This window comes from Clarias gariepinus, chromosome 9 (assembly GCF_024256425.1).
Source record: "Clarias gariepinus isolate MV-2021 ecotype Netherlands chromosome 9, CGAR_prim_01v2, whole genome shotgun sequence".
NCBI classification, from domain to species: Eukaryota; Metazoa; Chordata; class Actinopteri; order Siluriformes; family Clariidae; genus Clarias; species Clarias gariepinus.
In genome coordinates, this window is record NC_071108.1 from 34,440,269 (window position 1) to 34,445,866 (window position 5,598).

At 35.5% G+C, this 5,598-nt stretch overlaps 1 long non-coding RNA gene across 1 annotated transcript; it reads right to left on the reverse strand.

Annotated features, from left to right (window-relative positions):
• Positions 1-1,167: 1,167 nt before the first annotated feature.
• LOC128529924 (uncharacterized) lies at positions 1,168-5,108 on the reverse strand. The gene is made up of 5 exons (XR_008361092.1): positions 5,057-5,108; positions 3,829-3,867; positions 3,161-3,211; positions 3,018-3,051; positions 1,168-1,257 (listed from the first exon to the last, which is right to left on the reverse strand). It is a non-coding gene; the product is annotated as an uncharacterized LOC128529924 (long non-coding RNA).
• Between the last annotated feature and the right edge of the window lie 490 nt (positions 5,109-5,598).

The window sequence follows — 5,598 nt, forward strand, 5'->3', positions numbered from 1 at the left end:
ACGTTTCAAATAAAACGTGTTCATTTTTGCGCTCAAAATACCCCCCACCGTCAACAAATTATTTAGCTGAATCCACCCCCCCCCAGCCCATCTGAACAAATAGACACAGTTCTTATATAGCATTAATATATAAATATATTGCATTAACAAAAACTTCTCTCCTATCGCCGACTCATTCTGGAAACGAGGCTCACAGACTGGTAGTGTAAAATACATAACATATGAATGGCCAATACTCATAATGCTTATGCGTTCTTCATGAGTGCTGTCATTTTTTTTACTTCCAGTAAAGTGAACTCACCAAAGAAATTAAAAAACCTTGTAAACCAATTGTTCATTTTCAATTAAAATATTAAAAATATGAGTTAATGGACTTGAAAAAATAATCATGATAATTTGCTGAGCACTGACAGCTGTACATGTTAGTACACATTAGCTTAATACTTAAAAAAACATAACACGAGAGGGAGTGCTGTTGTTCTGGTTATCAGCACAGTTGTGATGCAGTTGTAAGCACAAGGGTGCAGTCTGATCTTGAGTGTGATATTGATATAAATTATATGACAGTTTCACAGACACCATTTATTATTTACAGATTATATGTTTGTCTATTTAACCAGTTGTTTTGCTCCGCCAACACATGTCCTTCTGCACGTAGTCGGGACTTACTGCAAATAGTGGAGCTGGAGAGCAACAGTTAGTGAGAGACAGTTAGTGTAATTAACAAGGGTGAAAGTGTTTTTTAAAGCCAAAAGGTGAGGAGAATAATCCATGAAGGTGGTGGACAGTCTTGAGAAACTTGCAAGATTTACTTTATATTTCCATTTATTCTGCTTTAGAATATCAGTTCTAATAACATCCGGGTTCCAGTGTAAATAAAAAAATAACAATAAATACTAGTGTGCTATGTAGGGTGTACAATCGCTCGTTCTACACACTAAATAGTGCCCATGATCAGGAGTTAGAGAGGGATTTGGGATTCAGCCGTTTGTCTGAAGCTAGTTAGCTTTCTAGTCTGTTTTAGGCATAAATAAAACAAAATAAAGGCCATTGGGAATGAATTAGAAGCAATTATTAAGTCTAAGTCTTCTACTTATTAATTAGAAGCAACAGTTAAGTGTTGTGCAAGTTCACTGTAACAGGTTTGAGACAAACACGGGAACCAGATTCCATAATCATGAAGGTTTTTTTATTTTTTTTTTTATTATTAAAAGGTGGAGGCAGGAGCGTTGACTCGTCAGTCGCAATTACTGGTATCTGTGGAGACAGGAGAAAACTACAGGAATGCACAGAGGTGGAAAGAGTAAAAACATTTTGTACTCAAGTAAAAGTACTGTTACTTCAGTGAAATGTTACTGAAGTACAAGTAAAAATGTCCACAAGAAAAAGTTAAAAGTAGGTAATTGAAAGTATACTCAGAGTTCCTATTTTTTTTTTTTAAAGCGGGGTGGGATGGAGGATTCTAGTGTAGTTCAAAAAAGACAAGCGGATATAAATCTTAAACTAGTTTCATTGACGGAACACCATTGCATGATAAGGCTGTGGCCTTTCTTGTGCTTAAAATCAAAGTGGTCGCTTAAATTTGGCCAGGGCTTCGCTTCATAAGAATTTAATGGCATTTCGCTTTCAGCTGAGTCTGCATCACTGGCATCTGTTTTGTCTGTCTCCACGTTTCCTGTGAATTTCACGTGTTTGTTCTTCACACCCATCAATCAATCAATGCAGTGGTTTCTGGGGTGCAATTTTTCCTTTCCGTTGCATTATTTTTTATTATTTAGCATTTTCGTTCATTAATTTTTTACTCAGTAGCGAATATGATCTAGAATGAGGTGAAGTGCAATACTTGAAACAAAACATACTTAAGTAGAATTTCAGATTGTAAAAACTTTAAAAAGTATAAGTTTATGAAAAATCTACTCAATTAAAGTAATGCAAGAAAATATAATTTGTTACTTTCCACCTCTGGGAATGCAATAAAGAACATTGCAGTCATGTTCTCTACACGCAATGTAAAATTCTAATTTTAGTTGAGCTCTAATTTCATTAAGAAACCTCATTGATAATTGAGTAACGTGGAGTCTTTCCTGGCTCAATGGAAACGGAACCCTTAAACAAAGAGACTCAATAAATCTGACGCGTAATGTGTAAACAGCACACTCAGTTCCTCACAGTTTGTGTGGTCTAAGAACAACGAGCAGTTAATGATCGAGAGAATAACCATTGGCTCAGTTGTGATCAGGTGAAAGCGAATGTGTAGTAGAGTACTCGTATAATTTAAAGACCTCATTCGTTTAACCAGGTAAAATTTATTTTACATTTTTTGCTAATTTTGCAAAACGCTTGCAGACCAACTTACTCACAATCCAAGGTTCCACCGAACTTGAGTTAGACAGAGAACAGATTATAGTGATACGAGGAATAAAACACTTGTGGGGTGTGCTGTGATAAAATAATCAGTGATGTGCTCGTGTGATAATGCAGACTTACTACTGACGCACAAATTTATCGCCTTTATATTGATATCAGACAATATTCATCGGCATTCACTGATGGCAGTGTCTGATGTTTTTCCATTGTGTTAAATTAGTTTTGCGCTGGTTAAATCTTGGGTTGGTTATTTGTGGTCTGACTGGGACAACAGTAGCCTAACCAGCTGCAGCTTCAGGAAATGTCCAGTAGGTGGCGCTATGATACCACAACCTAATGATTGCACATGTGTGGTTTGTTTTCAAATAAAGTAAATAAACACAAAGAGGAAAACATATGTATTAACCATCGGCCAAATTATAATTTAAGAAATCGTGTCGGCATAGAATTTTATAATAGGTGAAAATTTTACTACACGGCTGCTGTTGTAGAAAATTAAACAACAACTTTTGTCTATTGTAATATCACACAGGATAATAATAATAAAGGTTCAGAGTGACCTTATAAAACACAACAGAGAGACTTTTTGTCAGTATCTGTGTAAAGTGATGAATCATGAAGTGTTTGGTGTTTTGCTGTTTCAGGATTACCTCCTTGTCGGTCGTTGCTTTGTGCCAGTTGATCCTGTGGAACAGATGATAAAGATAAAGTTAAGGTGATTTAACCGAAGTCTTTATTATTGCTTTATTTAATTTATACTTTAGTGTTTGGTGTTCTGCTGTTTCAGAATTACCCAGAAAAAACACTGGTCCCAGAGATAAATTAGGAATTCTTCGAATTCTTCCTGTGGAACAGATGATTAAAATTAATGTGATTTAGCTGAAGTCTTTATTTAATGTGTATGAAAATGAACCTGTTACATCAACTCTGATGACTTTATCATGGTGTGAATGTGATAATGACAGATCTTCCGCACTTTGTACATAACGGTTTGAGGGAGATCTCCAAAAATTTCAAATCTTATGAACTGATCCTGACATATTAGACTTTTTTATTGTCTTTTTAATTCATAGAAAAATTATAATTATTCGTGATGTATGTATCAGTATTGGGCTAGACTTTCACAAACGGTCCATCTTTAAACTACCCACAGTTTTGTATTCTTCTCATCCTGCAGAAATTTGCCAGTAATTACAGATTTTTCTTCATTAATGATTTTAGTTTAATGTTAGTTAATAATGTTTTTAAAAAGTCCAAAGGACATTTTAGTTCCTGTTCTCATATATAGTAGCTATAAACAGTAGTTTCTCAGTTTCTCAGGAAGTTTGGTTAACCCATATTTGGATTCATGACCCCGTAGTTGTGTAACTAGTTTAAATAACATCGACGAGCGTTACAAGTATTTGTGTAAAGTGATGAGTGGAGAGGTGTTTGGTGTTCTGATGTTTCAATCAAACTCACATCGTACATGTCATCCCAGACAGCATCCCTTTCTGGCTCCTGTGGAAGAAATGGTCAAATTAATGCAAATGTATTAATAAAAATGAACCACACGCAGTAAGGATGGGCGGACATGTCTCAGCCTCTCTCACTCTCAGTACTGGAGCTCCCCAGGGTTGTGTTCTGAGCCCCCTGCTGTACTCTTTGTACACCTACGACTGCGTGGCCACTACCAACTCCACCACCGTCATCAAGTTTGCTGACGACACTGTCGTGGTGGGCCTGATTATAAAAAACAATAAGACGGCCTACCCAGAGGAGATTGGAAATCTGGAAAACTGGTGCCATAGGAACAACCTCCTCCAGAAGGAGGTGCTTCTCCCGCAGGCGATAAGGTCTCCCAACCACAACACAACACAGGACTGATACCATATCTTTTTTAACATCCAACATATACTGGGCATTCATGGCCAGTATGGACACATTCATGCACACTTGCACTACATATTTATATTTTCATTTCTGGACCGCTGCACAAGACACTTTAATAAATCACTTTTTATGCTATTTGCACATCCCAGTCATTTAATTCTTTTTACAAATTTCAATTATATTTCTATATTTTGCTATATTGTTATTATGCCCTTATTTATACAGTATATTTTACTAGTTAAATTTATTTTCTATTTTATTTCTTTTTATTCCTATTTCTTTTTATATATAAGCTTTTATTTTTTTTTATAGGTCACTGGCGGTCGTATAAGTAATTCACTGCATATCGTACTGTGCATGACTGTGTATGTGACAAATAAAATTTGAATAATGTGTATAAAAATGAAATTGTAACATCAACTTTGATGACTTTAATATGGTGTGTATGTGATAATGACAGATCTTCCTCACTTTGTACATAATGGTTTAAGTATCAGGCCAGAATTTCACAATTGGTTCCATAAGACCAATAAGACATCCATAAGACATTCCATGTGAAGAGTTTTAATCAAAGAGTTTTAATCCTCTAATACCACCTGCTACTACAGGGCTACTGGTTTAGAAAACGGATCATCACCTTCTGACCACTGTGATCTCACACAGGATAATAATAATAATAATAATAATAATAATAATAATAATAATAATAATAATAATAAAGGCTCAGAGTGATCTTGTAAAACAGAACGGACAGAATGTTTTGTCAGTATCTGTGTAAAGTGATGAGGTGTTTGGTGTTTTGCTGTTTTAGGATTACCTCCAATGTTCCCCACACCACCAGCCTGTCCAGGTTTATGTGTCTTGATGCCTGTGGAACAGATAATTAAATTAATGTTATTTAGCTAAACTCTTTATTTAATGTGTATAAAAAGGGAACCTGTAAAATCAACTCTGATGACTTTATCATGGTGTGAATGTGATAATGACAGATCTTCCTCACTTTGTACAAAATGGTTTGAGGGAGATCTAATCCTCACAGATTGTTTCATAACAATAGAGCACATGTGATTTATGACATGTGTATCGTATCAGGCCAGAATTTCACAATCGGTGCATTTAGACTAATCAAAGGGTTTTAATCCTCTAATACCACCTGCTACTACAGGCTACTGGTGTAGAAAACGGATCATCACCTTCTGACCACTGTGATCTCACACAGGATAATAATAATAATAATAATAATAATAATGGCTCAGAGTGATCGTATAAAACAGAACAGAAAGACTTTTTTGTTAGTAAATTGATGAGTGATGAGGTGTTTCGTCTTCTGCTGTTTCAGGATTACCGGCAAAGTTGTTT